The sequence below is a fragment of the Pseudorca crassidens genome, chromosome 11 (genome assembly GCF_039906515.1).
Source record: "Pseudorca crassidens isolate mPseCra1 chromosome 11, mPseCra1.hap1, whole genome shotgun sequence".
In the NCBI taxonomy this organism is placed as follows: Eukaryota; Metazoa; Chordata; class Mammalia; order Artiodactyla; family Delphinidae; genus Pseudorca; species Pseudorca crassidens.
Window position 1 is genome coordinate 8,900,210 of NC_090306.1, and position 27,720 is coordinate 8,927,929.

Genomic DNA, 27,720 nt, shown 5'->3' on the forward strand with positions numbered 1-27,720 from the left:
TCCTCGGGGAGCTCTAGCCGGCATCGGGGAGGGGAGTGAGTAGCTAAGAACTGAAAAGCAGCCCACGCCGTGTTCTGGGTCACGTAGAAGTATCCTGTCCTCTGTGCATCACCTGTCTCGCCGTCCATCCCTCTCACGCTGCCCTAACGGGCACAGCCCCTATTACTGTCCAGGGCTGGTTGCTGGACAGGAATTCATTATCGTATTCTACTTAGTTGTGTGTCCACATCCCCTGCTGGAGGGTGACTCCTCGAGGACAGGGGCCACGTCTGCCACAGGGTTTGTGCTTAATAAAGGCTTGTGAAGTGGAATCCATTCGATTTTAGGGGGAGGTTCCAGGGAGGCCTTAACGATGGGGCTTAAACGGAAGACACTCGTGATAATACGTCATGAAATACCATACCAACCAGGCTGAATGTCCTTTGTTATTATTAAAAATACGTGTCTGTGTGCTCTGCTGACTATCCGTACGTGTTGTCCTCTCTTGTCCTTTGACCTACAGGCTCCACTGTCACATTTTTAGTTTCTATTTTCATTGCCCCCTTCCTTCCGAAGTTATGTCTTTTCTCTCTTTCTCTCTGTCTCTCTCTTTCTCTGCCTCTGTTGCTCTCTTTTGGGGGGTTCCCCTCTTTTTACTCTAGAAGCTTGAAATGCAGACCTGTTTTTGCAACAGGTCTGTAAACAAAAGGCAGTGGTATTGACCCTTGACAGAATGAACCCCCAGAATTATCTTGAAACACGAGGGTCACATTTTAAAATGTTCTTCGAGAGTATGTGGCCAGATGTTCACCAGAAAGAATTAAAAAGCCAGAATATTGCATGGCAAACATCTTCTGAGTGTTGAGTCTGCCCGCTGGAGTAGCACAAGTTATGTCATGGTTTCAAAAATAAAAGCAAAAATACAGATGAAACCAAAAATGAGCTGTATTCATTGAAAAAGTTGCCCTCATCATGTGGGATGAGTGATTTTTGTTTTACATTATTCTGAGGAGATTCCCCACATCAGAATGGCAAATATGGGAACAGAGAAACGTGAATTAACTGGAAGAGAGCAAAATAGACCTCTCAACTGACCTTTCTTTTTAAAACTCTGACCTTGGCAAAATTTTTCTACAGAGTCATCTGATTTAGTTCAAGAGGCCACTCTCGGGTTGTGGCCTAGAGCAATTAGGACAATTTCCTACATTTTAAAAATGTTCCTTACAGTTGGGAAAATAAAGACTTGTTTAATGACTCTTGATGTCACCCAAACATTCAGGTATGTAATCGAATGCTCCCTTTCCACAGCTGGAGCTCTGTTTCATTTCGATGGCCTTGACGGAGACTAGGATAAAGAATGGTCATCCCAGGGAGAGACCTCGCTATTCTGCAGATAACATACTATCATCCAGGCATTTGCTGTAGTGAAGATATTGTTATGGTAAAGCTAGTACTATCTTATATTTATATGATACCTCATAGTTAACTAGTATTAATATATGGATTTAAGTATCTCGTTTAATTGTCACAAGGCCCCTTGCTGTACAGATGGGGAAACAGACTCAGAGGTTAAGGATGGAGTTCGACCAGCAGAACCTTCACTCTGCTTCAGTCTTTTCTCTCCAAGTTCAGTCTGGCCAGGGATGAAGCTGCTGACCAGGAGGTGAAAGCCAACATGTGTCAGTTAGTAAGCAATTTTCTGACAAACCCAAGGCCAAAGGAAGTAACAGAACTTCTTTGTTCCCCTCCCTTTCTTCCCATGCTGCATGCTGTCTTCCCCTCAACCCCTGCTGCCTTCTACCCCTGTCACACACCCACCCCCGTCTGCCCACACTGCCTCAGCTGCCTCTGCAGGTTCTGGGGGGCAGGGGGGCTGAAGAACTCTTTGTTTGTGCAGTAAGGGCTTCCTCACAGGAAATTTCCTGTGATGGAAACTCTGGGGAAACTTCCTGTTGGTTAGGACACTGCAGGGGTCTGATAACACGAACCACTTAAACCTCCAAACCTCAGCCGCCCAGGAGGCTGGGAAGGTCCGTCTCCACTTTCTCTAAGTCTAAGAGGGCAAGAAAGTGCAAGTGCACAGAAGCCTCAAGAGTCTCACTTGGGCGGCATTTTCCAGAAGCTCAAACTTAGGATCAGCAAGTTCTCCTAGAAGATCAGCCCTCATAGTTGAAAGGACTGCTTAGATTTCTAAAGAGACTGGTATCTGCAGGGACCTTCTGTCTGGAAGCATTGAGAGAGCTCTGGAACGTGTCTCAGCGTTCCGGATCTGATTCTTTCAACCCATGTTTAGATACATGCCTACGACTCTTCAATGTTATGAGTTACTGAGTACTACAAACATTTCTTTTCAGCCATCACATAGAGACTGGGAATTTTAGCTGATCCGTGTCATCGGCGGACACAGTTGACGAGGCACGCGACGTGGCTCTCTGAACACCAAGTGTGAATCGTCTGGGGTATAAACCCCACGACGACCAACTTTGAACCATAGCACAAAGTTCTGCGATAGGCTTTACGTTCATTTGACCTGCTCTGGACCTCTGGTGGATTATTTTGTTGTTTGCTATCATCTGGGCAAAGTTAATTATTCCTAACTCATCCCTTGGGATGGAGCTGAACTTTGAATATCTCCAGCGTTGAGAATTCTGTAGGTTCCCTTAGCAACTCTCATAGCCCAACTCATAGTTTAAAAGCTTGGTCTCCTAATTAGCCTGAATTTTCCCTGGTGACCTGTAGCCTCATTACTACTTGCCCTGCCCTTGTCATATAATAAAAATAATTGACCCCCTGTCCTCTTTCTAGCTATTTCCGTATGGTTAGACAGTTACTGGAAGGATGTCTCTTAATCGCTTGATTTGCCCCAAGCCAAGTTCACTTCTCTACAAGTTTCTTAATAGGTGTTATTTCCTGGTTCAGGAGGTATTGTGGCCTTCCTTTCTTAAATGTCCTAGATTCAGTGGAAGCTTCTGTGAGTCCCACCTCCCCAAAATTCTGCCACAAGCTGGGGTTCTTTCTTGCTTTCTTTATAGGAAATGATCATTCCAGCATCAGAGGAAATCAGTGAACTGCACTATTTATAGGTGGCGTTTTGTGGTTACATTCGTGCAAATTAGGGAAGCATGAAAGAAATTATAATTAACCAGGAAGAAATTTGTTGGCTGATAAGAAGTCTGCTTGTTAGACTCCTCGAAGACAGAGACCGTTGTTTATCTTTGTATACATGATATTTTTCATTTGTTGGCATATAGTGTCGATACATGTTTGTTGAATGAATGAATCACAAAAGTAAAAAGGGAGCAGGGTTTCGGACTTCGTTTCTGGAATGCGTAAAAGTTGTGAATTTTTTCAACTTACTTGTAAGGATGAACTGTCCTCACGAACTGAGTATTGATTTTCAAAATGGTGAATTCTCATTGATGATGCGGCATGTAATGTACTTACAAAGGCAAGGAAAAGTATCTTTGTAAAAATGCCTTGGGATAAGCTTTAAATATGGAAATGCAAAACAGTGATTTAGTCGGGGGCACTTGGAAAAAGAAGAAGAATAGGGCCTGTTTGCAGTGTAACTTACTGTTGCCATTATGTTTGATTTCATATTATAGACTGGGATTAACTAGAATATGTTATAAATAGTGACTGTCATTGTCAACACTAATTAGCACAATTTGTCTACATAAGAATAATTGTTATTTTCAACGTATTCTTACTTTAAAATAGATCACAGTGATGTCACAATAGCTGTAGACCAAACCAAGATATTATTATTCTTATATGATGGTCTTCACCAAAATCGTATTAAAGTACCACAGGACTGTCTGCTAGCCTTATCTTTTCTGGAAGTCTTTTAATGTGTCTTTAGCTTTTAGTGTGTTAGAAGGACCACAGGCTTTGGATTCTCAGAACTAATTTTAGTTCTACTTTTGCTGTTCTATTCATTCTTTCAACAGATGATTTATCGGGTGACTGCTGTCTGCTGTGATGTGCTAGGTATATATCAGTGACCAAGACAGATACGGCCCCTGCCTTCATGTTGCTTACAGTGTAGTGGGGGAGATTGACGCTTCCCCAGGAAGTAACACCAGCCACGTAGTCCATTTCCCGCACAGCTATCAGAGTAAACCGCCTTAAAATGGAAATCAAATTGTGTCATTTCACTGCTGCAAAACCTCCACTGGCTTCCAGTTACGTTTAGAAACGCTGAGTATGGACTGCCGGGCCCTGTATGATCTGGCCCCGATAAACCCTGTACACCTCTCCAGTCTCATTCTGTATCACCTTTTGTTCTCCTCATTCCTCTTCGGCCATACTGGTCTTCTTGCTCTTCTGAGAACACTCTGCCCCTGCTCCCACCTCAGGGCCTTTGCACTTGCTATCTGTCTGCCTATAAGGCTGTTCCTCTAGTTATTCCCATGGCACAGTCTCTGCTCAAATATTACCTCCTTAGAGAAGCTTCCCTGACAGCTTTATCCAAAATGGCGTCCCCCTTCTTCACCACTTGATTTGTCGTTTGTTTGTTTTTTTAAATTGGATGGTGACTCTTAGGTGTCTGTTCAGAAAGGCGATTGGCAGTTCCGTGTGCACAGGTGGGGCTTGATGCCTGGCGGGTCCAACTGTAATGGTCCAATTGGATGGAAATCTGGCTGTCTCATGGCAGACTCCGGAAGTCTTTGGGGCAAGTGAGTTTGCCCCCGAAGAAATCCTGTGGTCTCTTGCTTGTAAGGAGCCAAGCTGGGGAGGGGCTTGAGCTTTTATCACTTATTATGCGGATTCCCACTGAATTCCCCTGTGTTCTCAGCCTTGCGCTCTCCTGCACCTTCGCATCCTCTGACTCAACCTGATTCCAGCCAGCAAACGTTTTGTCATCTACCAGGAGGAGTAGCTGCTGGGCTGGCGTGGCGGGGGAGGAGGGATGGAGTACAGATGCCCACAGCACCTCCCCCGCTCCGTCCTGCCTTCACAGGCACTTGGCACCTCTAGTTTCTGAGGTTTGGGGGGGGGCTCTGTCAGGGAAACCAGCTCGTGTCTTGCTGGCATATTCCCTCGCAGGCAGGTAGGGTTCAGCTGTCCCACTCTGCTGAGTCACATGCCAATTGTCCATCTGTTTTCCATCCTCTAAAATGTTGCATACCCCTCTCAACTACCCTTGTTGCTTCTCCCATTCTGTCTCTTCACGGGTTTGTACCTTTTTTATGCTTCTGCTGCAGTTTAGTGGGACCTTGGACAGGGGCAGGGATGGACACAGGTATGACTCGGATAGTTACACTCGAGGGTAAGTGTATCGATGCAGCCCTGCAGGAGGCTTTGAACGCACAAAGCATGGGAACTTGGCCTAGTCCGTGGCATACGTTTAGGAGGAGACTTAAAAGCTTAGCCGGAGTTAATCGGGTAGAGGAGGCGGGATTATTTCTGGGTGTGTGAAAGCCCTGAGCCCAGAAGAGGATTTGGTCTTCAAGGAATAGAAAGACCATCCAACTGACATTTGGTGGATTTGCCGTGGGAAACCAGATCGACACGTTACGGAACTGTGAGGGGTGAGGATGGTGAGGGAGAGTGAGGCAACGTCATGTTCGAGATTTTGGTCTTCTTCCTACAAGCAATGAGTAGCCATGACTGTGTTACCTGAGTAACCTTAGACCTCGCAAAATCTTGGATCTTCTCTCGTAAACCAGACACTTCACCTCACAGAGTTACGAGCATGAAATGATATCATGTATTTACTGTTCTGCTGAGGGGCTGCAGTGATCTTTTGGCACAATGACGAGTCGCTGTAGCCGCTCAGTAGAACAATATAATCAAAATATCAAGTTGACGAATTATCTTTGAAATCAAGTAAGTGAAAGGTATAAAGTAAACAATCGAGAGGCATCATTCTGGGACCCAGAAGTCTAATAAAAAGGAACTTTCTGTTGTCCACACCTCAGACGAAGGTAGACTTGGAAGATGGTGAAAAGGTTAAAGGATAAGAATTTGATGGTATTCCAATTATACTGCAAAACAAATACCGCAGGAAGATTGATTAAGAAGCTTACCAATTAAAGAGAGAGACAGATACCATGTGATGTCACCTGTATGTGGAATCTAAAAATCACAAATGAAGTTATCTACAAAACAGACTCACAGGGACTTCCCTGGTGGCACAGTGGTTAGGAATCCGCCTGCCAGTGCAGGGGACATGGGCTCGATCCCTGGTCCGGGAAGATCCCACCTGCCATGGAGCAACCAAGCCCATGCACCACAACTACTGAGCCTGCGCTCTAGAGCCTGCGAGCCACAACTACTGAGCCCACGTGCCACAACTACTGTAACCCGTGTGCCTAGAGCCTGTGCTCCGCAGCAAGAGAAGCCACTGCAGTGAGAAACCCATGCACCACAATGAAGAGTAGCCCCAGCTTGCCGCAACTAGAGAAAAGCCTGTGCGCAGCAATGAAGACCCAACACAGCCAAAAATAAATAAATAAGTTTATTTATTTATTTATTAAAAAAATAATAATAATAACAGGCTCACAGACATAGAGAATAGACTTGTGGTTGCCAACGGGGACGAGAGGTGGGGGAGGGAAGGATTGGGAGTTTGAGATTAGCAGATGTAAACTATTATATAGAGGATGGATAAACAACAAGGTCCTACTGTACAGCACAGGGAACTATATTCAATATCCTGTGATAAACCATAATGGAAAAGAATATGAAAAAGAATATATACATATGTATAACTGAGTCACTTTGCTGTACAGCAGAGATTAACTCAACATTGTCTATCACTATACGTCAATAAAATACATGTTTAAAAAAAGAAGTTTATCAGTTAGTAGTTGGGAACTATTAAGGAAGCAGACACCAAAGCAAGATGGGTAGCTCTATACCCCTTTGTCCTGGGCAATCAATGTAAGTTGATAACGAAGCAGTCATCCTAGGTTTTCATGTAAAAAAGTTTCCTGACAGTGCGCCTGGCAACATGCTAAATGCTCTAGACAACAGACAGTAAAATATTAAAGCGGAGGCCCTTGTCCTCAAGGAACTTTTAAGCTTTAATATATTTTTATTTGAGTTGTAAGATAATTGCTATTTTAAAGAATTGGCCAAAGAGTTGCACTTTCAGTGCAGGGATAAATTGGCAAGTTTCAGGCCTTTGAACTTCAGGGCACACGTATGTGGTGTTCATTCTTCCAGCACCAAAGAAGCTGATGAGCTCAACTCTAGGAGCTCATCCTTTGAGCCTGGGAATCAGCCTTCACTCAAGGCCTGACATTTCTGAACATACTGAATATTCCTTAAAGGAAAACAGTGACTTTTTTTTTTAATATCATTCCTTATTTTTAATTAATTAATTTATTTTTGCTGTGTTGGGTCTTCGTTTCTATGCGAGGGCTTTCTCTAGTTGTGGCAAGTCGGGGCCACTCTTCATCGCAGTGCGCTCTCACTATCGCGGCCTTTCCCGTTGCGGAGCGCAGGCTCCAGACGCGCAGTTGTGGCTCACGGGCCTAGTCGCTCCGCGGCATGTGGGATCCTCCCAGACCAGGGCTCGAACCCGTGTCCCCTGCATTAGCAGGCAGACTCTCAACCACTGCGCCACCAGGGAAGCCAACAGTGACTTTTAATAGTCATTTGGTGGTGTCCCTCCCCATTCAAGTCAACAAGCAGAATGGTCACATTGACGAATGGTCTTGGTTTCGTAGAAATCTTTCTGGGTTTTAAAGATGCAGGCAGAGTCTGAGGCCCAGCAGTTTCAAATCTCCAGGTAAGCTTAGGCGATAAAGTTATCTATAAATAGGCAATCTGGTTCTCATGCAACTGCTGTAATTGTATGGCTTTTTACAGCTCAGTAGAAATTACTTGCAGTTGTAAATTGTAGTAGAAACAGGCATCTACTCAATTTTGGTCTTAAAGAATTTCAAAGAAAATAAATGCACATTGGAGAGTAGGTAGATTATGATAGTACATTTCACACATTACTTTTTATGAAGCACATGCAGGAATGTGTAGTAGTAGGGAAAATTGGTAGAATGAAGAAAAGTACAGATACACAGGGGCTCTCAAGGAACACGTGTGTGGCCAGACTTCCGCTTAGGAAACAGTGGCTCTGGGCTGGGGTCTCTTAAGTTTTCAGGGCTCGTTAGTCATGAGCAGGTGGGGCCCGAGGCTATCAGGTTGACAGCTGTGCTGTGAAACCTCAGAAATGAAAGTTTTTTCATTTCTGAGCCTGTTGAAAGGTGGATGAGAAGGAAAAGAATAGTCTCATAATAAAATAATATGTAAAGACTAAGCAAATAATCACTTTAGGTTTTACTCACTGCCAGGCAGGAACATATATTTAAAGAGGGGAGGCTTTACCTGCATGTATCTATGTAAACTAGCCACCTTCCCAGTGAAACACGATGCATCTGGCCAGAGGTGCCTTTGTTACTAGAGCAATGGTTGTTTGACTGGACTCACAGATTTTATTTCCTTTTGGGAAGAGAAGAATGATAGGTGGTATCCTATCACCTTTACTCTTGCCCCAAGAAGTTTTGCAAAAATAGGAATTACTTCTTGAACCAGTTATTTGACCAAAGGTACCTTAGCACAGTCTTCTTAAGTTATAGGAGCATATATTTTTCTCTTTCCTGCCCTGCAGCCGCCTTCCCCAGTGATCATCAGTAATATACCCACCCATAAATCAGTGAAAGGGTCATGAAAGAGAAACATAAAATTCACTTGAAAACGAATACCTACAAGACATTCCTAGAATTTTCAGAATAAGCCATTTCTTTTGTCAGCAAAGTTTTCAAACATTTGACAGCAGGGGCGGCATGCGTAGCTTAGTCCGAAATCTTAACTATGGGCTTGGACCCCACAAACCATTGTTGCCACGCAAGCAACTCTAGCTTTAACGTGAATTTTGTATTTTTCTCCACAATTGTGGCCACACCACTTCCATCCATCCACCACCCATTTTCTCCATAGGATACAATAAGAAGAAAAAAGTACCTGGCAAGGTATCCTAGAAAACTACATTGAAGGGGATGGTACCAGGCAACAAAGCGCTAAGAGAAAAATAGTAAAAGACAGTAGGTGTGATATTGTGATTTATAATAAGAAATAAGTATTTGGTCTTCATCCCCATTTCTGGCACAGACCTAAAACCCTTGGAATTTCCTAAGTGCCCGAAGTGGCACAGTTATCTTTTGTTATGTTAATGAGGTGACTTTTGGAGGCACCTGAGGATGTGGGCAGGTTGCCAGGGGAACCAGTCATGTGATTAGAGGGTTGGAATTTTCAGTCCCACCCCACCCCCATCCCCGGGGAGGGGAGAGAGACGGAGGTTGAATCAGTCACTGATGACCGATGATTGAATCAATCATGCCTATGTAATAAGGCCTCCATAAGAATCCTGAAGGACTGGATTCAGAGCCGGTGCTGGGATGGTGACCTTGTGGAGGTACTGGGAGAATGGTGAGCTGGGAGAGGGCGTGGAAGCTCCCGCCCTCTGCCTGCACCTTGCCCTCTGCACCTCTTCCATTTGGGTGTTCCTGAGTTATCATAGCCTTTTATAATAAATCAGTGATCTAGTAAGTAAAGTGTTTCTTGAGTTCTGTGAGCCGCTATAGCATATTAATCGAAGCCAAGGAAGGAGGAAGTGCTGGGGACTTCCGATTTATTGTTTGTTGGTTAGAAGCACGGGTGTCAGTGTGGCCTTGCGTCTGAAGTTGTGGGAGAGGGAGGCGGTCCCGTGAGACTGAGCCCTCAACCTGTGGAATCGGATGCTTTCTCCAGGGAGATGGTGTCAGAATTGCTGAATTGTAGGACACTATGCTGGTGTCTGAGAATTGCTTGGTGTTGTGTGGCAAGTGCCCCGCCCGCCCCCAAACAAACCCCACACATTGGAATTGGGTCGTGGAACCCAAAAGGTGTACCTAGGAAAAATAAAGGAGTGCTTGGAAGAGGAAGGATGAGTAGACAAATGTGACTTCAGGGAATCACGGATACCTGGATGACCTATTTATAATGATAGGAAGTGGGAGGAAGGAAAGGATAAGAAAGAGAAAAGAGGACAGTAAAGACACAGCGAAGGAAAGACACAAAATGAATATAGGAAAGAACCTGAAGAGATGTGAAGGAAAAGGAGGAAAGAAGATGTAAGAGGGGAGGAATGAAAATAAACAAGTAAAACAGGAGAAGTGCTTACTCAGCTGTTGACTTTCTGTTCTAAGAAGAGGAGAATAATATGGATAATCGAAAATAATGGGTCATTTCCAAACCATCGTTATGTTTTGACTTAGTGCACATTTTTATAATTTCATTGAACTATGTATTTGTCTGTGTGTGTGTTTTTAATTTTTTAAATCAAACAGGGAAGCCATGAGATGCATGGTTGATTAAGTAGCACCAGCTCCTCATCTTCAGTGTCTGTGCCTTCCTGCATCCTCCTTTGGGAGGGATCAGTGTCTGTAGATGTCCCTTAGGCTATAATGAGGCCATATCCCCACCCCACGCTCCGTAAAACTAATCTCAGGAATCTGGGGAAGAAATAGAGCATTTTACTTAAAGACTTCTGTGAGCTGACCCTGAGCATGGGTCATGAACCCCAACCCCCTTTTCTCCTGAGTCCTTCTGGGCTAGGATGCTCCAGAGTGAGAATTCAAAGAGGGGTTGAGGGGGCCACAGTAGCCCCAAGTTTCAAATAGAAAACCCTGAATATAAACCCCTGAGGAAAAACACATCTTTACTCCAGAAAGAGCGCAGACTGATAATTCAAATGCATTTTTGAAGACCTAGAAAGAGCTGGGTGTAGGTATGGGGGGAGGGGTGAAGGGGGTGCATGCGTGAGTATCTGTGTCTTTGTCAGAGGCCCTGTAGCTCAGAATCAAGCATCTGTGTGCCACAATCCATGGTTTCTTTTAAAATTTAAGTGGGAATTCGTATAAGAGAAGCCATACTAAAACAAAAACATCTGTTGTGTCTTGAGGTTCCAGTTGGCAAGAGCCAATCTAAAGCATGGTTGCCTATCAACGTTAGCGAGAGCCACATATCCGATTTTACTCTGTTTCTGATTAGGATTAACCTGGAAAGCTGAATTGGGTCCATCTTTAATAATAACCTACACCTTCTGGAAGATTCAAACTTACTGTTTTCTTTGCAGCTGCTTTCATAGCTTTAGAGTAGGAGTCCTGGGCTTAGATGGACATTCTTTGCTGCTGCTTTTATAGCTTTAGAGTAGAATTCCTGGGCTTAGATGGACATTCCAGGTCATCTGGTCTACCCCTGCCTGGTATCGGTATTCCACCTGTGGCTTCATTGGGTGATGACCATCCACCTTCTGCCTGGACACTTCTGAGAGCGGGACCTCAACGTCTCACAGGCAGTCTTGCCATTTTGAAGCAATGCCAAGAGTCAGAAAGTTCTTTAAACTCTTAGTTGCATGACATTTATTAAAGCAAGCCTCATGCCACCACACATAGCAGTGGTACAGCAAATCACTGGTCCTCTATGTTTTTTTCTTCTCTGCTCATCACCCAGATACTGTTTATAACAGGATCTCAACCTCAACCAATCTTTTACTTCACACTCTGGTGGTATCTAGATTACTGGACTCCTTTAGCATCTAACTAAAAATTGAGAAATCCTCTGTTTCCATAAATGTAGTGCTTGGCGCCGACAGGAAAAGGAAAGACGGTTTAGCAAAGGCTGGTGATAATTCCAAGAAGCAGTGTCTTTTGGAACATTCCGTGGTGACCCTGCCACTGTAGTGATCTGCTTATCTGTCTGGCTTCAGAGTTTCCATAAAAGACTTGCTGCCTTCAGAATACTTCCTGGCCCTTCCTTTAGTGCCTGGATTTCTACTCATAGCATTTTACCCCTTGAACGTGGATTTTTGTTTAAAAGAGCCCATAGACTAGGGAGATGGCTCATTAAGCCCTGGGTGGTCATTTCACTAGAGCATTAATCATTTTTAGATCTCTTCCTGGAAGTGTGTTTTAATGGATGGGGGGGATGTGTACATCACTAGACGCAGGTTTGGGGGAGGTGGGGAGGGGAAGGGAGGAAAGAAGAAAAGAAGGGTGACATTTCTGAGTGCCTGCTGAGGACCCAGCACTTTCACACGTGTAATTCTCACAGCACTCTCTGTGCGTTGAGATCTACTTTTTACAGATGAGGAAATGAAGACAGGAGATGAAGTGTCCTGCCCAGGTCATAGGCTAGTCAGGGACAGGGCTGGAACTTAACCCAGAGCTGCCTGACCCGAAGCCTGTGCTTCTCCTTATTCCGTGATACCTTGTGCTGTCACTGAAAGGAAAAGGGCAAAGAAGTGGGGATCCGAGATGGAGTTCGCCTGCTTCAGAATTTTACATAAGGCTGACCTTGTCTGAAAGCATCCCTTTGAAATCAGATGCACGTGGCAGTAAAAATGTCCTAATGCTGACTGATTCCAAGCCTTGGCTGTACCTAAAATTTCTATAACACTGTAAAATGTTTTCTGTGGAATGAGGTATTTGTGCATCAGGGACCTTCGCCACTTGATCACAGTACCGTTTATCATTTCCTTATTCATTATCGTAGCTAGTGTCCCCATTTTGGAGAAATGAACAGTATTCACACTCCTCATGTGAATCTTGCACGAATCTTGCCTGGTTACCAGAAGGCTGGTGACAGTCGCCCTGAGGTCCCCTCCATCTCTAATTTCTTGCAGTATTTTGGCTGCGTGCTGTCAGACTCAGTCGCCTATTTTCTGCACAAGGCCCTTAGGGGAGGATCCGGGAATAATTGTCAGGTACCCACCACATTAGTCACAGCCAGCAGTGCAGCAAACCTCCTTTAACTCCCCTGTCACTGACACTCACTCACCTGAGGACATTTAATGCTTGTCTGGGATAATTTCGTGCCCCTCACTGCTGCACTTTTGGGAGAGCGCTGGGGAAACACGGTCTCTGGTGAATTTCCCTGTTTCCCTGACACAGGCCACCATCAGGCTTTGAGAGGCAGGTCTATTCCACCCCGCTCGGTATTCTTTCCCAGCAACCACAAAACCACGCTTTCTCTATTAAGTACACATTCCTAGGGCTATAACAAAAGGCTTCTGTGAGCCCTAGAGCAGCAGGGGAGGGTACCACACGAAGGGCTGAAGATTTAAAGGGTTTCATTTCTTCCTTGCTGGAGACCATATTGTGTTTGAATGCAGTTCGGAATCTGCTTCTCCACCACAAGGGGAAATAGAAATCTGCCCTAAAGCTGCACACGGACCCCGACTGGTCTTTATCCTTATCCCTTAGTGATTCCCTGCCACGGGGCTCCCTGGCATTCCTGAGGCCCCAGGAAGCCCAGGGTGAATGTCCTCCCTTTGCTGAGTGGCTACCCAGCCAGGCCAGTTCTGTCCCGCCAGAGCCACAGCTAAGCTGCCCTCCCGGGATGGCGAGATTCACTGTGTTAGAAGAGATACAGGAAATCAGAAATTTCCATCCTCCCCAGGCAGGGAGAACTGAATTCTACAGAGAAAGTGGCGAGTATTGAAAAGAAAGTGTCCTCCCTCCCCTTCTCTCTGCAGCCCACCAGCAGGGCATCCCGTCCCGCTGTCGTGCACTGGGGGGGGAAACCTTCCCTGCCTGGTGGTGCTGTGGGCTTGGCCATGCTGCCACGCTCTTGCTTTTTCAGTAGCAGAGTTAATATGGCCATGACTCAGAATGATGGGACCCCAGACGCTAAGGAAGTGAACTAACTTCTTTTTGGCTCACAGCGGACTCGTAGTCAACAGAATAGGTTTCGTGTTCTAATGAAACAGCGCAGAAACTCTGTCCTTGGTGGCTAAGTGGTGTGTGGTGTGACTCTGACTCTCTCTCTCTCTCTCTCCCTCCGTCTCTCCTTCATTCCCTCTCTCTCTCGCTCTCTCTTCAAGTCAGAGCTGAGAACTCTAATTCCAGTCCAAATTCCTTTAAGCAAAGGGTCCTTCTGAACATGGCCTTAAAAGATTTCTTCTTGTGCTGTGCCCATCCCGAGCTGCCTGTTGTTCCTTGGCTTTAGGAAGGACTGGAGAAATCTTCCACTCCGTTTAAGGAGAGCCTGTATGGTTAGTGGCTAGGGCCTTGGGCACAGAACGCACAAGTTACAATTATATAGCACCTTTCTTCCAGGGAGTACCAAGCACTTCCTTGTAAATCCTGTTCTATTCTCACAGAGCATGAGTTATTTCTTAGAAGTGAGTTAGGCTCTTGGAAAATGTATTGATTCTCTTAACCATCATGAACCCAGTTACAGTAAAACCTCTATTATCTGATCTTCTGAGACTTCCTAAAGCTATTATTAACTGGCACATTGTATATTTCACCAGTACAGTGAGGGCTGATGTTTATAATAGTGACCCTGAACTTCTATAAGATCCTGCATTACCCACTCAGGAATCAAAGAAAATGAAATTGTATTCAATAGAGTTTGTTATGTTGTATCTATTTTATTCAAATCTTTTTTAAGGGAATCCAAGTCCACTGTGAATTCCCAGAGTAGTACCAATTTTAAATGTTATCCTTTCCTGGCATTATAAACCAAACCTTGTTTAAAAAAAAAAAAATGATTTCAATGTTTTGGGTTCAGGCTGCAGGTGATGACAGCTCAAATCTGACCAGGAAACAAAATTTCTTTTTCAGAGCAGGTATAGCAGATATGAAGTATCATAAATATTGTCACCCAAGTATGGGAGAGATCATCCTAAACTGTCCGCACCATTACTCTCTGATATCTTAGCCCATCTCTGCTAGGTGTTCTGAGTCGTGCCAGGGTTTGACACCATCATTCAGAGACTGACAGTAGTTTTGCCTCCACATCACAGTGGCTCAGATCTGTGGCCCTTCTTCTTGAGCTCTGCACCTCTCTCTCAGGCTTTGTTGTGAGATGTGGTTTGTATCATTTTCCTTGAAGAAAACCTTATATAGAAAGACAAGTGTGATAAACAATGAGGAGACTTTAAGAAATTAGAATTCTACAAGCATCTAGGAAAGGGGTTAATAATGACAAAATGCACCCCAGAGGGGCTTCCCTGGTGGCGCAGTGGTTAAGAATCCGCCTGCCAATGCAAGGGACACGGGTTCGAGCCCTGGTCCAGGAAGATCCCACGTGTTGCGGAGTAACTAAGCCCATGCACCACAACTACTGAGCCTGCGCTCTACAGCCCGCGAGCCACAACTACTGAGCCCACGTCCCACAACTACTGAAGCCCACGCACCTAGAGCCCGTGCTCCACAACAAGAGAAGCCACCGCAATGAGAACCCCGTGCACCACAACGAAGAGTAGCCCCCGCTCACAACAACGAAGACCCAGTGCAGCCAAAACTAAATAAAATAAATAAATGTATTTTTTTTTAAAAAGCCACCCCAGGGGAAGAGATGTGACCAGAGTGCCACTCCCCCACTACCTCTGCCTTGCATCCAGCGTGATGCCAACTGCCACCAGGGTAGCCCTGGCACAGGGGCAGGGACCTGGCTACTGTTTCTGCAGGTTCAGCTCAGAAAGCTGGGACCTGACACCGAACAAGACCTAAGGGAGAAGGAAACAGAGACCCTAAAGCAACAGAAAAGGATGTACCCCGCTCTCCTGTGATCCAGCAGTTCACACACTTGGCTGGAGAAGTCGAAGCATACCGCGAATAGGGTATCTGCTTATCGTTGAATGCAGCCATATCGTAATGTCGAAGACGACCTTCACATCCATTGCCTCGTGTGATCTCACAACAGCCCTGCGAGGTAGGCATGATAGAAAGAGTCACTCCCATGTTACAGAGGAGAAAACATTTTCAAAGGCATGATGCCTTAGCTAAGTCCTGTCCAAACAAGGAAGGTGACGAAGACAGAACCAAAGCACAAGTCTTCTGATTCCTTGTCCACAATCCCCCGATGCCCATAATCCTGATAGAATAGGGTCACCCTTTAAGGTGACTGGTTCCCCAGGGCCTGGTTGTAAACAGGTGGATGGGTGTGGAGAGCCCCTTTGAGGACACTTAACCCCCAGGGCCACCTCTGCTTTCAGAGTTCAGTGTATTAGACGAACCCTGGACTGAGAGCCTGAGTCCTCACTTCTCATCCCAGCCCTAACCTTGAACTAGTTGGGCGACTTAGAGCAAGCCAGTCGGCCTCCTGCCCTTCTGCGTGCTCAGCTGGAAATAAGAACAATAATGTCTGTACCACTGACCCACCTGGCTGTTGTGAAGGCCAAATGAGGTGTAGCCTTTGAAGGCCCTTTGTTGCCAGATATGTAAGCTCGCGTCTCCATTTCCCATGATTTGACTCAGAGGAAAAGGGCATCCAGGTAAAGGGTGTGATGACTTAGGTGTGAGGGTGTTTGTGGACAGGATGCAACAAACAGATTCATTTGACTGGGGGCAAAGAACAGTATTCTGGGTATAGTAGAAATGCCTGGAACCGGCAACCGTTGTAGGATTTGAAACTCAAAAATTATGCAAAAGGCAGTTCCGTCACAGTTTTGTTTGTTTGCACTATTCACCACCTCTGAGGATGACATGAGACACGTCAAATCCTTCCTGGGGTGGTAATTTATAAAACACTTCACCAAGAAGGTGACCCTTGAGAAACCTTATCCTATTTTGAAGCATGCATGGTTCGCTCGGCCAAAAGCAGCCGCAGCCCATCCCAGGCAGAGGGGCTGGCCCGTGCACAGGCCAGAGAGTGTGGCGCGTCTGGGAATCGCAGGCAGGTCCATGCGACATGGTGAGTTAGCTAAGCAGGGGCTGAGGAGGCCCGGGGCGGCTTCTGAAGATGTTTAAGCAAAGCAGTAACACAGCTCTGTGTTTTAAAAAGACCACTGCCTCAAACCCAGTGCTCAGCTAGCTGACCCTTTGAGTTTTATTGGATAGAGGGCAGACCTCAAGGTGTGCAGAGACTAATGGACAGGGCACCTGCAGTCTTCCCGGCTTCCCTGGCCCCTCTCTCTGTGAGCCCACACTCAGCCATCTTCCTCTGTCTAAGCCACAGGATGCAGGGGTGCCAGGGAGCCCCGAGCTTGGTCAGGAGGGGTGGAAAGGAGTCGGTCTGCTGGAGGGTCCATGCCACAGTAGATAATTTGCTAGCATTAAGTCACTCAGATAAAACCATCTCCTGCTTTTCCTTGATATTTCTCTGGAGCAGATGGAAACTTTAGTCAGACGCCAGCTTCTTTCCATCCTTCCATTGGACGCACAGCCCACGCAGAATTCAGACGTTCAAAGTCCCCAGCCATGGATAGCGTGTGCTATTGGGGATATCCGCTCCAGGCTTTCGAACCACCTGGTGATGTGCTGTGAACTGGGGGTGTGGGGAACTGAACTCGGGAGTCAAGCAGTCTAGGCTGTGAGTCCTGGTCCCACCACTTACTGGGCACAGGATCTTTGTAAGTCATTTAACCCCTCTGTCCGTGTCTGCATTTTCTCATCTGAAAAAAAATGAGGGCAGTAACGCCCACCTTCCAGAGCTGCTGTAAGGATCAAACAGATAGAGTCTCCAAAGTGCCAGGTAGACAGTAGAATCTCAGTTCCTGCTTTTCCTTCCATGCGGGAGTTTTCAGTAATTATTCTCTTAGAAGCAGACAGAAGAGACCCTGCATGTGTGTGGCGCTCCTACCTCTGCCATATTGTATTATGGAAGCCGAAAAACTAGGAGTTCATGATGAAGTACCTCCGAAAGGAAAATGCCTCTAAGATACCAAGCAAGGAAGACTTAGGAAGGAAGAAGAGCCAATGAATGAATCAACTGATTAGGGCCCCAAATGTCCTGTACACTGGCCTAACATTATAACCCCTAAATCTAATTTCTAGCTCAATGCCTACCCAGCCAACAGTAGGATTTTCTAGCCAGAAAGACAGCGCTCATAGGGTATATTCAATTTTAATACACAAATCATTATTACTTGTCAGAAAGGCTTCTCGCTCTTCCCGTGGCCACAAAAGGCACACCTCAGCCTGGCCCCATGCCACGTCAAGTGCATGAACACAACCAGGGTGGGTTCCACGGTGGAGAGGGTGGTACCACATCAGACACAAGTAAGCTTTGCCTTTGGAGCTTATGGCCCAGTGGGGAAGAAGCATAAGCGTGGATAAACCTAATTTAACACGGCTTCTGGAAGTCCTCTCTACAGCGTCAGAGTGCTCTGGAAGCAAAGAGACAGGAGAAAAGACATTTTTGGAAGGAGGCATCAGAGAGAGAATGACTTTAGTGCCAGGCCTTAAAGGAGGTGAGTTCCAGCGGGTAAAGCCGGAGGGAAAGCAGGGTCGGGTCAGCAGCAGCAAGGCCATGAGCAGAGGGGCGCAGGGAGTGGCTGGACCAGGGCAGGCAGGAGAGAATGTCAGGTGAAAGGTCTTGGGTGGGAGCCACGTTAGGGTGCTGAACACCTTTGTGAAGAGAGTGATTTTATTCTGTATGTATTTGATGGGGAGCCTTGAAGGTGTTTCATCAAAGAAGCAATGGGGCCGGTCCTTGAGGAGGACTTCTCTGGGATACTGTATAGTCTCACGGCATATTTGTTGTAGTTTTGGTTTTATACCAATTGCAATCTGGAGCTTGATGTCTCTGAGCCTACAGTCTGCATTTCCAGAAAAGACTGGGTCGGTGTGTTTCCTCCACGGGATGCTCGAGCCTTAGACTCTCCCCCGTCACTGCTCTCCCATTCCCTGCAGCTGATATGCACTCAGGCCCCGCAGTTCCTAACCTACAACCCCTCCCCCTTCTCTCTCTCCCCTCCCCCTCTCTCCCTCCCCCTTTCCCCTCCCCCCCATTACCCCAGCTTGTCCGCACTCAGGCCCAACTCACTGCTCACTCCAGTCACAGCACGAGAAGTCTCCCCTCGCTGCACGCAGGGCACTTTCCCCCGAGTTCCGCTCCTGTGCCCCAGCCTCCCCAGTTGGGGATCCTCTCCCTCCTCTGCTCTCAGCCTCTTTCTCATCTGCATCTCGTTCCCTTCCATCTTGAAGGAAATCTGCTGGGATTGGACATCACTCTTCGCTACCACCCCATCTCTTTTTTCCACCTCCCAGCCGAGTTTGTGAAAGGATTATCTACATATGCTCCTCATTTCCTCACCTCCCGTATGCATGCCTCAACCCACTGTGAGCTGGTTTCCACCCCCATTACACCTCCGCTCTGGCTAGAATCACCTGATGCTAAATCCACTGGACATGCTTGGTCCTCCTTATCTTGCCTCTGAGCAAGGTACACCTTTTTAAAACAGTTTGCTCCTTAAATGTTTTCCTTAAATCTCATCTACTCCAGTAGCTTCAAGAATCACCAGTATGATGATGACTCCCAAATATCTTTTACATCTCACCTAGATTCTTCTCTTAAGTACCAGATGCACGTATACAACTGTGTGGGACTGCGCCTCTCCACCTAGCTAGCCCACAGTCACCTCACGTGAAACAAAATACACTTTCTCCCCATCCGTCCTCTGCAGCCTGGGATGGATGGACACCACTATCTGGTGGCAGGAATCAGAAGCCTGGATTTTGTTGTTGACCGCTTCCTCCACATTGAGTTCGTCTCCAAGTTCTGACAGTTCTACCTCCGTTGATATCTTGAGCCCATTCTTTCTCCATTCCTTCTGCTTTAGTTCAGACCAACGTTATCTGTCATCTCCATTTCTACAACAGCCTTCAGACTGATCTAGTACCAGTCTGGCCCTGTTCTAATTCATCCTCCACTCTGCAGCTGGAGTGACCATTGGAAAACAAGATCTGATTATGTTCCTCCCTTGTTTAAAATCCTTCAATGACTCCAAGCAGCCTTAGGATAAAGTCTAAACCCCTTAGTACAACAGGCCCTTTCTAAAGATGGCTAACATTTATCAAGTGCCTCATCAATGCCAGGCACTGTTCTAAGAGCGTTACGCACGTCTCAACATGCTGGGTGCTCACAACTCCCCTGTGTGCGCCCTTTACTATCCCAGTTTTACAGTTGAGGAAACTGTGTGATCTTGCTCAACGTCACGCAGTAAGTTGGGGAGCCAAGATTTAAACCCACATCTTTTCTTCACAGGGCATAGCTTCTCATTCATTCAAAAATATTGAGCACCTGCCGTGTGCCAGAAACTGCTTGAAGCATCGGGGATATAGCAGTAATTAGAACAGTTCTTTCACTGCTATCTTAGATTCTTGTAACTAATTACAGGAAAGATCAAAATATGTTTAATCAGGAGTCTACCTTGGAGTCATAACAAAGGAGTTTTGCAAGCATATTCAGAGACTGGATGTCAAGATAAAATAATTTTAATGATAGTAATATTTGCTTCATTTAGTTTTCCAGAGTATAAAATTGCATTTAAAAGATTTTTAAATGTGCGTATTCTTCAATCCAGTGAACACCAAAAAGATAAATAGCAAAGCAGGTTGAAAAAACTCCGTTCACGTTCTAGTGAATAAAATAAATAGTAAACAAGATAAATAGTAAAATGTATAGGTTTGATAGTGATAAATGCTATGGAGAAAATAAAGCAGGGAAGATGATAAGGAAGAGTGAGAGAACAGAGATTTGTAGTTTTATATGGAATGTCTAGGGAGGGCTTGAAGGAAGTGGGGATGTCTGGGAGAAGAATACTCCAGCTAAACGCACAGCAAGTACAAAGGCCCTGAGGTAGGAATGTGCCTGGTATGTGTGAGGAAAAGCAAAGGGGTCAGGGTGTGGGTAGAGCAGAATGAGGGAGGGGAAACGTGGGAGGAAGCGGGTTTAGCTGGGGGTTAGATCATTTGGAACCCTAAGGTCATTTTAAGGATTTTGAGCTTAACTCTGCTTGAGAGGGGGGCCACTGGGGGCTTTCGAGCAGAGGAGTGACATGTTTTAAATGGATCCTTCTGGCTGGTATATTGGGAATGGACTGTAGGGGAACAAGGGTGGAAGCTGGGGGACGGTTTAGGGACCAGTAACAATAATCCAGGTGAGAGGTGATGGTGGGTGGCCCTAAAGTGGCAGCAGCAGAGGTGACGAGAGTGGTCAGATTCTGGATACATTTTCTTTTAATATATTTATTGATTTCTTTGGCTGTGCCAGGTCTTAGTAGTGGCACGCGGGATCTTTGTTGTGGCATGCGGGATTGTTACTTGAAGCACGCAGGATCTAGCTCCCTAACCAGGGATCGAACCCAGGCCCCCTGCATTGGGAGTGTGGAGTCCTAACCACTGGACCACCAGAGAAATCCCAGATTCTGGATACATTTTGAAGGCAGAGCCAACAGCACTTGCTACCAGATTGGATGACTGCAAGGTGTGGGGCGTAGGCGACAGGAAGAATAGACTTGGCATTCTCTGAGATGGGGAAGACTGGGTACAGCAGATTTAGATGGGGGACAGCAAGAGGGCGGTTTGGGATTTATTAAGTCTAAGATGCCTGTTAGGCATCAACATGGAGCTGCTCTATTGCTCCCTCCCCTCATTTAAACACATATTCACAAACATCTCGTGTTTTGTCCCACTGAACTACTCAAAGTTTCCCAAACTGGCTCTGCTCTCCTATATGTCCAGGTTCTTGTAGCCACCGTTCCCTCTGCCAGGAAAGCTGTCACCTGATCCTTCAGTTCAGTAAGTCTCCCCCGGTCTTGCACTAATGCACAGACTTGTCAACGTCTCTTTACATTCCTTTCTTCCTACCAGCATCCGTGGGCCATTCACCTCGGTGTACCCCGCACCTGACACAAGATGCAGTGCACGGGGTGGGGGGGGTTCATTTGTTAGATGGCTGGGTGAGTGGAGGAATAGGGGGACAGATGGACAGAGGAGCCCTCAGCACAGTTAGACAAACTGTGTTTTAATGGGAATGATGGGAATTCCCCTGGAACAGTGCCAGGTGACATCGCCCCAGACTGAAATGAAAGAAACAGCAGATGTCAGGAAGTTTCTGTGTTAATCCTGACGTCTGCGTTAGAACACTCCAGCGTGGGTCCCTCTTTCCCGCACTCTCCCCACCCTCCTACCCTGGTCCTGAGTCCCGATCTCATGAATCGAAAGCCTCAGTGAACATATACTCTCTACTTTACACAGCCAGGTCTGTAGGGGAGATTGTGTTATGAAACCGGAAGAGTGTTTAACCTGACGACGGGCCGCGAGCCTGCTTCCCGCGGGCCCCCGGCTCTGCCAAAGCGATCAGGCCTCATTATTTAGGAAGCTGCCCCGGCCAGGCATCACTAATTTGGGCATCACTAATTCAGATGCCTATTCATACAAATGAGCAATGACTGCAAAGTCCTTTTGTCAGTGAATTGCAAGCAGAGACAAGAGAAGGGGGTGAAGTAAAGGGAAGGCGCTAGAACATTTGAGCTTTGTGTCCTTTCCCGAAAGGACAGTCATTGCTTCCTGGAAGCGGCGTTTGGCAGCAGGCATGGAGAATGGGAAAGATTTATTCCCCTTTGCCAAAGCTTGACAGTTCAGCTTGTGTATCTCAAATCGATACATTTCTTGCAAAGTTTCCAAGGGCTGCATTAAAAAAGCCATTTAAAAAAATGATCATTCTGTGGCTGCAACCTCTGTTGAGACCTGCCTGTCAGGGTTGAGTTGGGTCTTCTAAACTGACCAAACTCTAATGAGAAAGAAGGTTTTTTAAGAAACATGAAAGCTAAGTGAGAGCTGGCGGCAAACCGACCACACCTGCAGAGCCCCTGGCATCCCACGGCTCGTTGCTCTGTGGGGCTCCTTCTGAGATGAGCAGATGACTTGCCCCTCTTTGGGCTTCTGTGGGAAATCTGTGACGAACACAGAACTCCATCTTTCTTTGAGCTGCAGTTTGTCACGGAGCCGGGGAAAGACTCATTTGGGGAGCTCTTCACCATCATCTAGGACTTCTGAGATGTCTAGCCTGCAGGCTGAGTCACTCAGATCTTTGTGAATTTTTAAAAATTCTGCAGTTTTTGACATCTGACAGCCTTGACTTTTTCATGAGAAGTGTGGAAAGACGGTGAAAGGTCAGCTGTCTGTATTGTCATTGTTGCTATTGTTTAAATCCCCACTAGAAATTCCTTCCCTTTGGAAGTTTCATCTTCGCTAGAATAGTTCCTTAGTCCTTTCAGTTAGAGAAGCCGTGTGTTCGCTGCCTTGACGTCGATGCCCATTGAGGCACATGGACATTTTACACTGTGTCTTCCCTCTGGTGTTGTGTCTGTGCTTCCTGCCCTTAGGGCTGTTACCCCCTTTGGTGTGGTCAGAGGCCCCTCACATTTTTAAAAATTTTTTATTGGAGTCTAGTTGATTTACACTGTTGTGTTAGTTTCAGGTGTACAGCAAAGTGAATCAGTTATACATATACATAGATCCACTCTTTTTTAGATTCTATTCCCATATAGGCCATTAAAAGAGTACCGAGTAGAGTTCCCTGTGCTATACAATAGGTCCTTATTAGTTGTCTATTTTATATATAGTAGTGTGTATATGTCCATCCAAATCCTTCCCTCCTCATGCCTGGTAACTATTAAGTTTGTTTTCTACATCTATAACTATTTCTGTTTTATAGATAAGTTCATTCGTAGCCTTTTTTTAGATTCCACATATAAGCGATATCATATGATATTTGTCTTTCTCTGTCTGATTTATTTCACTCAGTATGACGATCTCTAGGTCCATCCATGTTGCTGCAAATGGCATTATTTCATTTTTTATGGCTGAGTAATATTCCATTGTATATATGTACCACACCTTCTTTATCCATTCCTCTGTTGATGGGCATTTACGTTGCTTCCATGACCTGGCTATTGTAAATAGTGCTGCAGTGAACATTGGGGTGCATGTATCTTTTTGAATTATGGTTTTCTCCAGATATATGCCCAAGAGTGGGATTTCTGGATCACATGGTAGTTCTGTTTTTAGTTTTTTGGGTTTTTTTTTTTTGCGGTACACGGGCCTCTCACTGCTGTGGCCTCTCCCGTTGCGGAGCACAGGCTCCGCAGGCTCAGCGGCCATGGCTCACGGGCCCAGCCGCTCCGTGGCATGTGGGATCCTCCCGGACCGGGGCACGAACCCATGTCCCCTGCATCGGCAGGTGGACTCTCAACCACTGCGCCACCAGGGAAGCTCTGTTTTTAGTTTTTTAAGGACCCTCCATACTGTTCTCCACAGTGGCTGCACCAATTTACATTCCCACCAACAGTGTAGGAAGATTCTCTTTTCTCCACACCCTCTCCAGCATTTATTGTTCGTAGATTTTTTTGATGATGGCCATTCTGACCGGTGTGAGGTGATACCTCATCGTAGTTTTGATTTGCATTTCCCTAATAATTAGTGATGTCGAGCATCTTTTCATGTGCTTTTTTTTAGCCTTCTGTATGAGAGACGCCTCACATTAATTATCACATTTTTGCTTACTGCTACAAAACCCAGCAACAGTTCACCAAGAGACACAAGAAGATCGGTGCTCTTTTTTATGAGACACCAGAGGGATGCTGTCCCTGCCAATAGAAAGTATTCTGGGACAGAGTCTGGGAAGACAGCACAGGCAGCAGCATGGTTTTTAATCTCTTAGAACCCCCAGGTAAGAGCAGAGTAACTCAATAGCAAAACTTCAAACCCATGAACAGTGACAAAACTAGGTGACAGGATATTCCCAAGATACAATGGGGCTTTTAGATGTTAGAACAGGGAAAGCCCCACATAGTACAGGAAAGCGTAGAGGGTCAGTCTGAGAGGAATAGCTGAAAGTGGGGGTCCTTTTACTGATTCCAGGAGGGATGAGTACAGGTAGCCTGAAGGGCAGTCTAAAGGATCTAGAGCTTTTCAGCCACTGTGAGCTCTGGAGCTAACCAACCAGCTCCTCCTCCAGAACGACCCTACAGTGAGAAGCTGCCCGGAGTGGAATCAAATTGGACAGGGTGGGAACAACAGAAACTTAGGGGGAAAAGTCCCCATAAGGAAACAGAAGCAGGAAATTTCAGCAGTGGTATATTTGAACATGACATGAATGTAATGGAAGAGAGAGCTTTGTAAAGTTAGAATGACACCATGTTCTAATAGTTCAGGAAAACTAATTTCACAGGGAAACAAGCAATAGAAAAGCAGTGAGTTCAAATCCCATACAAAGTTTTTGTAAGATAAAAGAAAATCAGAAGCACAATAATATTTCTAAAGAAAGCATGCCAAAAAGACATGGCTTTGGAGAAATTCACAACTGTGACCTATGTCCAAATGAGCTGAAAGACATTAAGAAAATGATATAAAACATGGGGGGAAAAAACCAACATAAATCAGAATTAGGAAAACTTAGAAATGAGATGACGGAACTCAGGAAAGAATTTTAAATGAAAAAAACGAAGAGTAAACTAGTAAGAATACAAGATGAACATATACAAAAGGTAATTTTTAAGAGAAATGGAAGGAGAAAAACTAACATTTTAAAAGTAAAAAAAAGATACATTTCAAGAGAAAGGGACAGATATTGAAGAGGGGCAGAGTAATTTCAATATGTGATTAATAGGAGCCTGTGAAGAAGAAAAACTAATAAGCAAGCTTGGGTCTGAACCACTCCCATCTCTGCCTCTGTCCTCACGCGGCTGTCTCCTCTTCTGTGTCTTTCCTCCGTGTTCTCTCATGAGGACCCTTGTCATTAGACTTAAGGCCCCCAAATAATCCAGGATGATCTCATCTCGAGATCCTTAATTACATCTGCAAAGGTGTTTTTTCAAGCAAGGCCACATTCGCAGGTTCTAGGGGTTAGAACACAGACACGTCTTTTGGGGGCCACCTTTCAACCCTCTGTAGTTGCTGAGCTAGCAGGTGCCAGAAACAGGATTTGAATCTCTTCTTATAATAAAGTTGCAAAAGGAACATTTTAATATTTCCAACAAATTAGCAATTCCTGCCAAGAAACTAAAGTAGGCAGCATGCTTTATAAGTAGCAGGACAGTAGGAGGTCAGCCTGTGAGCACCTGGGGACCTTGCCCTGGCGCCCCCTCTGTCAGCCTCTCAGAAGCACGCGTGCACTTCGTGAGTGAACATTCCTGGTCTCCTGAGTGAGGTGCCACTTGTTCTGTTCACAGGAGGAACCCAGGCCTCTCCGGAGCTCAGAACGCTCGTGTCTCTATTGTAGCGCTCACACCTTGTCTAGTGCAGAACTGAAAGCTCCTTGGAGAGTCAGAAGCCGTAACCCCTGCAGGTGAAAGTGTGCAAGTGTCGTTCCTTTTGGTGCCTCTAGCATCCTGCCCCTGGGCTGTGGCGACCCCCACTAGCCTTCAAACTTGCGAGTTGCTCACTCATTCCTCTCACTCATTCATCCGACTATGTAACAAAGCTAAAGTGTGAAGGGTGATATTGATTCCATGTGTTCCTCTTACCAGCGTTCCCTCCCACGGAGGTCTCCATGCCTTCAGCCAAAGGAGTGGATAATATATAACTTCAGACGGGATGACAGAGCCAAAGAAAAAGACATTTTGTGGCCAGGGAGGGTCCCTCGGTGCCCCTTTGACCCCTGAGCTGGCCGAGTCTCCCCACCTCCCAGCATCTGGGGCCGGGGGTAAAGCGGAAGGTGTGTGTCCCAGCCTCTGCCTGTGTGTCCGCTGCTCTGTTAGGGGGCAAGGGCTTGGTTTGGTTTGGTTTTTAGATTTTCCTGACTCCAATGATCGTCTTAAGCCTGGAAATCCAGGGATTAGTAACCTTCACAGCTCTGATACTGGGGAATATAACTGGTGAGAAAAAAAGACCCCAGCTTTTTAGGTGAATCCATCTCTGAAAGTAGATTCCCATTTCCCCGTGAATCCTCTCGGTAAAGAGGGAACGAGGGAATGAGGAGTGTAGGGTAATGTTGACACACACTCACACGCACACTCACACGCACAATCGTATTGAAACAGAAGTTGCTTCTCCGAGTTTGATGTTTTTCGTTTCACGAGGCCTCCGCAACGCCGTTGAAATGATTTCATCCTGCCTGTGCTCCCAGGCCACCTGCCCTTCCTCCCGTGGAATCAGCATCTGCTCGGACAGCCTCAGGGCCTTCGAAAACACTGGAATCCCTCCCCAAAGAGTCAGGGAAGAAAAGAAGGAAGGAGGGGGGGCGGTGTGTGTGTGGAATTCTCCTTCAAAGAAGACGTTTTCCAGAAAAGCATTGCTTTATTGACACAAGTGTGTTAGGTCGCTTGAACCCCTGTGCAGTCTGCCTTTTGGGCCCTGGACATGTTGCTGAGGTCTGTGGAGTTAGCATGGCGAAAGGTAAATGCTTCTTAGCGTCTCCCCTCCACCTCCAGCCTCCTGGTCTCCTCAGAGGATGCAGTAGTCATAGGGACTCTCCATCCTGAGAAAAGGCAGCCTGCTTTTTAGTTTCCTTGGAATAAAGAGGATCCGGGAGTGGAGGGACCAAGCGCAGCTGAACCACACATGGGAGGGTCCCTGCCCGTCCAGAACGAGAATGAGTTCTGCTCTTGTTACACTTTGCAGAGGAATGTTCTGCAGACTGGCAAGCACAGGAGATGATCCTGTGCGGTTTAAAAGAGCAAAAGGGGACAGAAAGGACGCTCCTTCCCGTTTATATGGACATCCATAGTAGATCGTGTGTGTTCTGTCGATCGTGCAGATCCAACAAGATCTTTAGATTCTCTGTACCCCATCCATTTCTGTGGAGGATTAAAAAACCTTCCTGCACCAGCCTTCCACAACCAGTTTCCATTTGCTTGCTAAATCTATTTGAGGAACATTTCAACTCTCTTCATATCTATTTTTCCTACATACTTATTTCTTCTTAAAATTGGGCTTTTTTGTGTGCATAAATATCAGGAAAGTTGAAAATAAAAACGTATCTCTCTGCCCTGCAGTTTGAGAAATGCTGCCCTTAATT

At 45.9% G+C, this 27,720-nt stretch overlaps 1 protein-coding gene across 5 annotated transcripts in view; it reads left to right on the forward strand.

Annotated features, from left to right (window-relative positions):
- ETV6 (ETS variant transcription factor 6) overlaps positions 1-27,720 on the forward strand; it is a 237,924-nt gene that overhangs the window by 148,704 nt on the left and 61,500 nt on the right. The gene's annotated exons all lie outside the window — the stretch shown is intronic.